Source organism: Psittacula echo (assembly GCF_963264785.1).
Source record: "Psittacula echo genome assembly, chromosome: 2".
NCBI classification, from domain to species: Eukaryota; Metazoa; Chordata; class Aves; order Psittaciformes; family Psittacidae; genus Psittacula; species Psittacula echo.
This window is the reverse complement of record NC_137737.1, coordinates 99,746,733-99,758,425: the sequence shown is the minus strand read 5'-3', so window position 1 is coordinate 99,758,425 and position 11,693 is coordinate 99,746,733.

Below are 11,693 nucleotides of genomic sequence, written 5' to 3'. Positions count from 1 at the left end.
TTAAAGCAGCTTTCTTGGTTACTGAGTTGACACCCCAGATTACTCATGAAAAGACAATTTGCTGGCTGTTGGTGAGTTTTTATTGCTTACTTTCTACCTATTGATTTGAAAATCATGAAAACTTAAATCTAGTTCCTGGACTGAGGTAATACCATCTTCTAACAGTGTAAAGGAACACCGTATTTGGGCAGAAAAGAAAGCTGATTTTGTCATGGACTATGTTCAGCGAGTGAGCATGTCTGTAGTTGTATTATTTCACTTGTACCTGATTCTTGAGAATCAGACAATTAGCTCAAGTTTTGCACTGATGACACTGCATCAGATCCTACACTTACTGAATAGGTACAGCTTGGCAGAGTTGCAAAGGACAGCCAAGACCAGTCTCTGGTGAAGTGGGGAGTGTCACCAGGATGAGGGCAAGACTGCAGGTGTTCCAGGTGGGTTTGGTTAGCCTGGGTAGTGGCTATGTTTTTAACTTGAAAAAACAGGCTTTGGTTCAGCATAATGAGTTTGGATGTACTAACTAAATCCAACTTATTTTTCCCTAAGGTTACATGATAGGCTGTGTTAAGAAACTTCAGCTTTGTAATCTTGACCTTGAAGCAGTATGAAGAGTGGAGATAACAGAGCTAATTTAGATAAAGTGAAATGTAAGTTTGTTCATTCTGTCAAAGTACTAGCTTAAAAACATTACCTTTTTTTAGTGTTATCTCAACTCAATTAGGCTAGGATAGGTTCATGGGTTAAATATGCTTTTTACATTTAGGAGTCAATCTGAATAAGTCACCTTCTAAATAATTAATAAAGTTCTGCAGGGGATTGAAATTATTCCTCAGAGAATCTCTTAGACTATACAGGAAACCTTAGCAGTGGATAGTTTTGATTCTAGTCCCTAGCTAGCTTTAGCATACCATTCTGCATCATGATGTTAGGTTATTACAAACTCTGAATGCTAAGACATGTTTTTCTAGTACTTTTAAATATTCATCTTTCTGTTATTTTGCATATCCTTAGCAATTCTGAGATTTCTTGAGGCCTGCTTAAAGCATATGCCAATGAAATGTGCCAGCTGATGCTGACACATTGGTATGCAGTTTCCTCCTGCTGTCTGGGCAGGCTTATGTTCTTCTCAATCATGAAGACATCCTAAGGACCTCTTATATTTCTGCCCTTTAGACTGAAAAATGAGATGATAAATACAGTTGAGCAGCTGGTTTTTGTCAGTGATATTGTGCTCTGCTCTCCTTTGGAAAAGCAGCTGTCCTGTACACAGTTGATCATTTGAATTTTGAGACCTGTTGCAGCTTTGGAGGATATGTGGTCTCTTCACAAAAAATAAAAACCCAAATATTAAATATGTGGTTATAATTTATAGTGACAAATCTGACCCACAGCACAAAGTGCCAAGTGTTATTTGAAAGTGGAATATGTTAGTTATATTCAAGAAAGTCTTTGTATAGAGACATTTCTTCTGTTAGCTGTTGCTTGTGGATGTGGTGGAGTGTTTTCTTGTTCTTTTAGATAAAGTAAATGGAATTGCAAATCTGGGCTGTTAATATATGCAAAATTGTATCAAATTCCAGAACTTCAAGGTAGCTGCTAAGATATATGATGGAATTAAATTTCCTGTTTCTGAACTGCTTAATGGATTTAATATGCATGTAGTGAATAGTGGAGTTAAGGTTAGAGACCTAATAATAAATGCTGTCTTCTTTTGAGCAGTTTAAAATTCTAGGAGGGAGAATTGAGATGCTGCTGCTTAATTTTAAGAAAGCCTATTAAACTCTTCCTTAGACTTCCAGCAACTTGGAAAGCAACAACATAACTAAAATGTTAAAGTGGTAGAGCAGCTGCAAGTCTTTTGCAAGCTAGAATGCTGTATAGTTTTTTTATTTATAAATATGCCTTTAAGGTGATGTTTTAGGCTATCTTGCTGTAACAGTAATGGGTTGACATCTTCTATTATCAACTGTATTCTGGTGCATCATTAGAAACCTTTAAATGCAAAAATTCTATTCCTTTTGGACTTTCCAATAGTACATACAGAGTACAGAAGACCTAGCCTTTGCCTCCCATGTTCTCTATTACTGCTGGTCTTCCTGCTCTCACTCTCCTGTTCATTTTTCCAATCATTCACATTAGTGGAGCTAACCTTGTAAGTGGGGCCCGCAGCATTTCTCAGCAATACAACCAGGCTTTCACTTTATAATGTGATAATTATATGTTGAGTGGACTGAGTTTCATCTTTTTATGTTAAGACTGTCGTTCTTATAATGCTATTGTGGAAAATGCTAGCTGGCAACAACCTTTAATTTCAATTTTATTCTGTAATTGCCACTGCAATAGTTTGCAGTTTCTGGAAGTTGGCACAACAGTGTAGTAACACTAAATGGAGTGGCAGAAGGTAACTTTTTATTTCCAGATTCCTCTCTATTAACCTCTTTACTATTTGAATGAATAACAACATGTAAAAACTCTGGCGGAAAAGCAGCAATTTCTGCAAATCCACTGGAACATACTTTTTAATTTGTGTAAATGCCAGAAGTTTAAGGCATGAGACCAAAGACACTTAGAAATAGTTCCAGGAGGATCTCTTGAGATTTTTCTGTTGTGTGCATTGAACACTTAGCTGAAGAACTCAAGTTCAAAGCTGTAGGAATACAATATAAATTCAAAATACAGTATAGGCTGCATGGAATTTTCAGGAATTGGTTGTCAAGCAGAATTAATAAAAAGAAAGGAAAAGATTTATTTCTGCACAGCTTTGAATCCTATTTGTATTTCAGAAATATCCTGTAATGTTTTGTCAGCCGTATCCTAAACTTTTGTCCAAGGCGGCACAGTGCTGCTTGTGATTATTTTAAGGCAGTTTTAACTGACTGGATGGATTCAGAAGCACAAATCAAGAAGGAGGAAGAAAGCAGCAGGAGCTCAGGCATGTATTGGTTACCTATTCTGTTGTCTGGCAACAGAATTTCAATGTAAAAAGGCGTAAATAAAGTTCCCTGGAATGTGAAGAAGCTGGGGAGAAAGACAAGTAGAGAGCAGGCTTCATAAACTGAGTGACAGGCTTCATGAGAAAGGGTGCTAAATGAATGTATAAATACATGTTCTTAGAGCATAGAAAGCCAGAGTTTATTAGCTTTCAGGCTTTAGACTGCTAATATTCCTTTGCACTGATGGAAAAGATGTTTAATGGAATTTGTCTGGTTATGAACTTTAAGTTTGTAGAGCTGTATCTAATTTTTGGAAGCTTTACTTGGAGTTGTCTGACACTTACAGATGGAATTTAAATACCTTGAGACCAGTTGAGAAGCCCCTATTTTAAAGTTAATAGGAGTTTTGATGAAGGGATTTGAGAAATGGGAGAAAAATTCTTGTCTTTAACTGCAGATAAATTCATGCATTGATTGGCTTAAAATAGAAATACACTAAAAAGTGTTATCAAATGCATTTGATCCCCCACCCCCCATGGAAAACTGGAGCACCAGATTTACAACTGTATTACATTGCCCACTCTGTGAAAGTGTTCCTATAGGATATGACAGATAATTGAGTCATCAACATAAAATATTAATAATTTAAGATGATACATTCCATTTTCTTAATGTATTGTAGTTCCACATCTATCTATGTGCAAATATGACAGATTTACTGGGACACAGCAGTCACCTTGAAGCTGTGCACAGTAGCAGCTGATTAGCAATACCTGTTCCAAATGTAAAACAAGTTCAGCTTCTCTGACCTCATTAGAGGGTGCTTGAAAGCACCTCAGTAATAAATGCTCCTCCAGCTCCTTCCGATAACTTGGTGAATGTGGAAGAAAGCTTTAATGACACAATCCTTGCCACTGACAGACCAGCAGTCCTTAAGGATGTAGAAGAAAGATCCTGAAAATAATTAAACTTAGCACTAAAGTTAAAATGGGGGCTGGAATAGGAAAATGTTATTTTTTCAATAGCACACAGCCTGCAATACAATGGGTTTGGGGTTTGGTTTTGTTTTTGTTTTTCCCCACTTAAATTCTTAGACATCAATACAGAAGGCAAATATCTCCAGAAATGTATGGTAATCTGCTCATAAACTTAGATATATGCATGTTTGCTTTTGAATTTGAATCACAGAGTCTGCACCTATCAAAAATGATCAATGTTCTGACACACTATTTAGTCTTTTTCAATTACTGAATGGAAGAATTTGGGGTGATAAAATGTCAGTGGTTTATGAATCGAAGAATCTCCTCTAAGTCTGGGTATAAATCCAAAGTGGAGGATATGGTGATTTTGAACTGTGAAATGTTTAGAAACTTGTTTGTTTCAATTCAGAGCAGGACAGTAAGTTTTCACTTCACACACTTTGCATAAAATTATAATGCAAAAATACAGATTGTAATTAATCTGTTCCAAATGCAGTTTTATCTGTGCTGATAGAAATCACTGTGTTATCCTGAGTCATTTAAACCTATGAAGTTATTCTATAACTCAAAACTAGCAAACAGCAAAATGGTATAGAAGCCTCTTTCTTGTATCCTGTGACTGGGAGGAATTGGTTATTTCAGGTAAGACAGGTACATTCATAAATGATGCATAAGCTTAGAAGCTTGATCTGTCATTCATTTTTGCATAGATTTATCAATATTCACTGAGTTTTTAAGATTGACAAAGGGTGACTTAGGTCTTACTATTAGCAAAGGATCACAGCAAATACCAAAAGCCCACTCTCTGAACCCTTTATTTCAGTACTTAGTGGCACGTGTCACCTGGGTAACATCCATTTGTCTTTCAGTTTAAAGATCAAAAATTCTTTCTCTCTTTTCACAGTGCTCTGAATTTGAGAGCTTGATCCTGCTAAATCTGTTAGCCAGTTTAAAGCCCAATTATTAGTCGCAGGAACAAATGACATCTCCAGATAAGATGAGACCATGCTGAGATAATTCAAAAGGAATCAGTCGCACTACTTCAGGCTGACATTTCTCCTTCCCCCCACCCCTGCCCTTGAAATGTGGTTCCTTGAAAAGTGACTGTTTATGAGAAGAAGGAAAAAAAAGCCGCCTTTTCCCCTTAGCTTACAGGATTCACATAAAGTCTCAACTGTGAGAGTTGTGTTATCTTTTTAATATCTCCACAGATCATTTTTCTTTCCTCCCAGCTATGAAAGAGCAAGTGTTAGATAGATTAAAGGCATGTTTACTTGTGTCTGGGAAGGGTGCACACCAGTGAAGGATCTGACATCTCTGACACCTTTATATTCAGTTAAGATTTCTCACAAAGTACTAAATGGATGGTTTGGAGTCATAAAGTTCATTTTCCTGATTTGGGTTCCTCTGTATGAGTTTTTTATGTAATTACAACTGTGGAAATGGAGGTATGTGCTGCCTCTAGCAATACCTTTAATAATTTCTCCTTTATGCCAGCAGTGAATGATCAAATAGGTGAAAGGAAACTTACTGTAAGTGGAGAAGCCAAGACTGATGTTATAAATGTATTTGTACTTCTTTAAATGAGATGGAAAATACGGGGCCATTTCATTATTCCATTAAGTTCAGTCCCCACTTTCTTGTGCTAAATTACATGTATATGTTGGTGTGTGTGCTCCTCAGGTAGCTTTTTGTTTCATGAATCTACTTGTCCAGCCATTTTCCCCATAGGTACCAACATGAAAACAAACTATGCTAATCTCCATAGCCTTAATGAGGGAAGGCACCATGGGAAAGTAAAGAGGATATCAGGATATGGTTTTTTTATTTCCCATGTGCTTTGCTATAGTCTATGATAATGACATCTGGCATAAGAAATAGAAGAAACCTGCTACACAAAAAGTTTGTGTTCTGATACAGAGGTGTAGCAGAAGAAACAGATACTGTGTGCTTTCCATATAGGGAAGTGAAAAAAATGCTGCCTCTAAATTTTCAGTGTTTCTTTATGAGTAGTTTCTATGTAATTGCATATTGTTGAGATTTATGATTGGACTCAATGTTTTTAAAGGTCTTTTCCAACATAAATAATTCTATGGATAAAGGATATTCAGCCATACAATAGCCTGTCTCTCTCAACATACACGGAACCAAAGAACGGTGTGGTTGTGCAAATAAATGTGAAACAAAAGCTGTAGGTGTGTCAGACTGGTGTGGTTTGTGGTTCAGAGCCAAACTTTGAAAACTGTAGTAGTTCAGTTATACTGCCCAGTAGCACTCTGCTACTTAGGGAGGGGTTTGGGTGATGATTGATTTGGGGTGAGCCTTGGACAGGAGCCTGGAGCCCTGCAATGGGGAGCAGTGCTTGTAGCAGTTGGTATATTGGACACAGCTCCATGCTATCAGGTGTTGCTGCTAAGGGAGCAAGCTGAGGGCTGCCTTAAAACTTAGCTCAGTGTGACAGGGAAAGCCCAGCACCTTCTCAAAGGTAGGTGAGAAGTGGGGCATTTTGGGGGCCTAAGTAGAACACCCTCATTAAAAACAGATGAAAACCAGAGCTGGTGAAAGCATTGCTCACCTGAACTGCAAGCATCTTAAGAATGTGTCCAGGCAATGTGTATCTGTGATGTGATTTCCACACCACCACCACCCTCATTTCCTATTCTCCAGGAAAGGGTGCATAATTTATTGCAAATGGGGAGAAAATACCTGGTCAAGCTGTGTTCTTCTTAAAGATTGGCTTCCAGGCAAGAAAAGAGGAGCATATGGTGGAACCATTCTTTTAACAGCTGTTTGTGCATTTGATCTTTCATAGCTTAAATTAACTTTTAAATATTATCATGGCATTTCTCTTTATTTTTTTTAGTTCACCCTAAAATTTAACTCCCTCTGAAGTGCAGTGAGTGAGGGGATACAAAATTTATGCATCTTCTTGAATGATCTTAGATATTTCAGCCAAAATTTCATAACTTCTATAAGGATTTAGGTGCTCAGAGTGTGGGATTAATGGCTTATATCCAAACTATTGATTTGCAGAACTGTCACTTGCTTCAAAGTTAAGAGCTATAGCAGTAGTTCTGATTCCCACAGCACAAAAAATGCAAAGCCATCGTTGCCTTTTAAGCCATGTCAAATGTGAGAAACTTCTCTGCTTGAGAAGACTGTAGTAAAGAAAGCAAAAAGTATGTCTGTAGGGAAAGTATTTAAGTCTAAACACTGGTGGGATGAGTAGGTGCCTGTCTTGCATTTTTCTACTGTTTTGTGGTTGTTGAGACTATTGCATCAAAACAGCTGCTGATGGCATGACTTGCTTAGCATGTGAAGGGTGCAGAGCCTCAGTTTAATGAATGTCTGCTCTGGGCACTTGAAGCATGTGCTTTACCCTCAATATAGTCAGTAGAACTTTGATAGGAGCAACATGCTATGAAATATCTCATGCTCCTCCTTAAGGAGGTCACAATCACCTTGCAGTGGTAGCATCTGTTGCCTTGAGATGCAATAGTATTGTGTTTATATATATGTATATACAGTGGGTTCCTTTCTAAGCTATTTAAGAGCAACTTGTATTTGCCAAGATAAGAACCTCTCTGCTTGTTTTGGCCTTCTCCCAAAAACACTTCAACAACAGGAGGGCTGCAATGGAAAAGTACTCACAAGCCTTTCTTCAGAGGCTGCTGCTCCTGGGACAACTAGGCGAGATGCAGAAGTCAGTGAAGTGTCAAACTGAGTTAACTTTGTGGCGCTCCAGATGCGTGCCTTGAGGGACACCATGCACACCACCACCTCAGTGACTTGTGCCCTGCTGATTCCAGGACCACATGGAAAGCTGGGAGGGGGCAACGTGAAGAGCTGCATAAACAAAGTGCTGCGTGGTTAGTATCTGCTTCACCCTGTGAATTCCTAAAGCTGGTCTCTGATGTCTGTTTGGAAATGACTGAATTTTCAGCTGGATAAAAACCTCACCTGCACAGAGAGCATTAATCACTCTTAAGAGAATGATGCTGTTATTTGGCTGAGTAAAGCTGTCTGAAGGACATCAGGATGGGAATAACCTCTTGCCTTTGTTTCAGTGTGATTACTATCTGAAAATCTTCTTGCTTAATTGTTAAACCAAATGAATTTACAATATTGTGCTTGGAAAAACAGAGCAGCCTCCTGTGTCAGCTTTCAGTGCAGTGTACTGGAAAAGGTGCTGAACAAGAACAACTTGTTCATTCCTCTCCAGGGTGTATCACTTAAAGCCTGCATGCTTGGAGATCTGCGTGCTGAGAGCTTGCTGATTTACCTGCTAGACGGTGAGAAGGTTTTGTGTTACTGCTCTTCCTTTACAGAGTATTTCCAGTCCTTGTGGCCCTGCTCCTGGAAGGTGTTTTGCATCATTGTTCCACGTCAAGGACAGGCTGTAGTCATCGATGCTTGTGAAGCACTGCGTGATCTCTTGTCTGGGTAAGGGGGTCTTTTCTAAGTTAATCTCCATTCACTGACATACCCAACTGCAGTTATTGATGTTCAGGTAACTACTAATTTAGGGGTTTGGTGGTCTTTCCGCCTCTAGCAGTGCAATCTCACTCCACTGTTGACAAGCTCTTGAAGCAGGCAGTATTGCTTATGATTGTTTTGAAAGATGATGGCTGGGAAATATTCTTCAGACTGCAGCATGGAGTGGGAAGGAACGAGGAGGTGGAAGAGCTTCCTCCTCCTGCACAGGGAGCAGATACAGAAATCGTAGGGGAGATATATTTTGGGGACTTACACTTCCAGGAGACAATGGAAACAAGTTGTATGAAGGCAGTATGTTGAGAAATGACAGTAAGATGCAATAATAACCATGTGCTACTGATTATGACATTATTGTATCATTCCCATTTTCCTGTAATACACCTTCAAGAAATGGAAAATAGCTGGTTTGAGCTAGAGGTAGCTATTTAGAGAGTGACAGGTGGCACTGAAAACCTTCATAAAATTTCTGTCAATGAAAAGGTGCTCCTAACAGCATGTTTCTTACATGTTTGGTCATGTAAACTTGGTATTGTAATTTCTTAAGACAACTTTTTAATTAAGGTAACAGTTAAGGCATGCTAATTCTGCTGAAGTGCCAGTGAAATTAAGTTAACTCTTGTTTGCACCATCACTTTATCACCAACTGAGGCTGCTGCCCAGATGTAGTAATAGAAACGCAAAGTAGGAGACCATCTCTGCCCTGAAGAGCTTACATTTTCAAAGGACAAGAGAAACAAAGACATTGATGCTTTGTTTTCCTTATCCTATTGTTTTAGTTCTGCTCTTATTTTTCTGTAATTAAACTATTTCATCCTGCTTAAACACTTACTGTATTCCAAAGAGGAGTTGTCCATGCCAGCACTCACCCAAACTATTCACATTGGTTCTTTAATTTCTTGCAGTTTATAAATTATCACCAGAGAGTGTTTTTATTAAGGAGATAAAGCTGAGTGAATTAAAAAATGCTTCTAAACAATGTTGGTCATGTTTATGTGCTCATGATAATCTGTAAATGGAATAATGACTGTAAAAAAAAAAAAAATCTCCTATACTGACTATAAACCTTGTTCCAAGTTATAGGTTATAAAATAAGGACCAATTAGCAATGAAAGAACAAGCTACGAAGTAATCTTTGCTTCTCTGTCCCCTCCCCCAATAAGATAGCTTCTCATTAGTATACAGTGGTAAATAAGCAAATAGCTGAATGACTGAATTCAGTTGACCTATTTCTTATCTCATTTGTGGTATCATAATTCAGGAGTAACATCAGTGTGAAACATCAAGGTGGGATACATGTAAAAACAGATTTCTTAAAAAGAAATGCAAATAAACATTTAATTTCTTCAAAACTTCTGCATTCATTTGCATATGAGTTTATATATATTAAGAACAAATACTGAAAGGAAGAAAAGGTCTTTATAAGGCTCTGAGATAGGACCTTGACATCCCTTGGAAAACTGGTGCTTGTTACTGAATCTGACCATGTGAACAGCAGTTCTTTCAAAATGGACAAAGGACCATAAGGATAGACCCTTGTAGGCAAACAAGCACCTAAAATTTGATACAAGTTCAGAGGCATTCTGGTATGGAAGAACAGTCAGCAAAAAGGTGGTGAGGCTATCTACATCCAAGTGAACACAATGTGCTTACATGTGGATGTCGAAAGCCATCCCAGCAAGTCAGAATATAGTAAATATTCTTCACATATACTAATATTTGTTTTGATACTCACTGTGTTTTAAGAGCAGTCTGAACTGGATTAGTAGCTCAGCCTTATATACCAGTGCGTATAGTTTGGTACTCAGCTGTACTTCCTGTAGTTCTTTCCTATTAACCTTTTTGCTGTGAAAAGAGCGTAAGACAGTGCAGCTATCTTTACAACAGGATCTCTTTATACCAATGTTTATCTGATTGCAAACCAATGAGCCGTCAAGCTCAGAAAATTTTCCCAGGTAAATAGTGAATTACTTCTCGTCAGTGAGCACAGAGTGAAATACTACTTCCTGGGAGAAATTCTTAACAGATATATGCTCTTTTCCCATTTTCAAATCAAAGTAACAAAATCCATGTCTCTTCCCCAAGTCCTTCAAAACAATATCATAAAGCAACAATGCTGAAATGGTTTCTGACACTGTAATTCCTGCTAGGATTTAGGTCTTCCACTGAGAAAGGGAGGAGGGAAGGGATACGGAAAAATTTCTCATGGGTTGATGTGGTAGTGATTTGAATGTCCTGCTTGGATTATTATGGGATAGAGAAGTAGACTTTAAGCATCTAAACCAAAAGTTAATCTTTAATTTAAAAGTAATCCTTCATAACTGCTGAACTTATCAGTGAACTGAGATGAAATGTCCCCAGCTGCAAAACAAGAGCACAAAGAGGTAAGGAGTTTCTTTTTTCACTGTAATCTGTATTACAGCAAATCAGATCTGATAAACAGGGCCTCACTTTTTTCTCTAAGGAGTCAGCTTGAGCAAAGGCAGGGCTAGTCACTGGCATTCTTTGAAATGCCCTTCAGGCAGCCCTGTGAGCTGGTGTCCATCCCTCTACGTGTGTCTGGATCTCTGCAGCTCCTGGTCATTACGATAACAGTGGCTGCACATGATTAGGGTTGTGTTCAAGAGCTGCCACCCGAAGAGCTGCCATCCTCCTCCTACAAGGGTATCACCTACTCAGCTGGAGAGATGACTGAGGTGCGGTTGCCTTCTTCCACCAAAGATAGGCCACTTATCAGTTAATGTTGTTAAAGAAAGTTAAATAATAACCATGTTATCTCAGTTATCTTCCTTGGTGGTGGTGGCTCAGAGGAAATGTTCCTTTCAGTGGATCCCACCACTGGTTTGGTAAATTAGCTTCTACTGCCATACACATTTTTATCTCCTTTCATGTCAAATGTTCTTTATGTTATTTGCAAACTAGGTGACTTCTGACTTTGTTTTATTCTGGGTTGGTTGCAAAATGTTCCATTTTCATTGGCACACTCCTCATGCACACACTTCAAATGCTGCATTGCAGGGAGGAAGGCTTGTGAGGCACGCACTTCAGGAATGTCAAGGAGGGCAGCAAAGCACATTCAAGAGCTGCTTCTCAAATGTTTGTAAGTTTAGTTGATATTTTATCAAAGAGTTGTCCTAGTTAAAGAATCTCAACTTGGATTTCTTGTTAAATCACCACCTAAGAGGGCAAAGTTTTCTTTTAACAGTACTTCACGAGACAGGAGGGAGTGAGACACAAAATATTCTTACTACCAAGGAATGAAGGAAGAGAAACTGCGTGACTG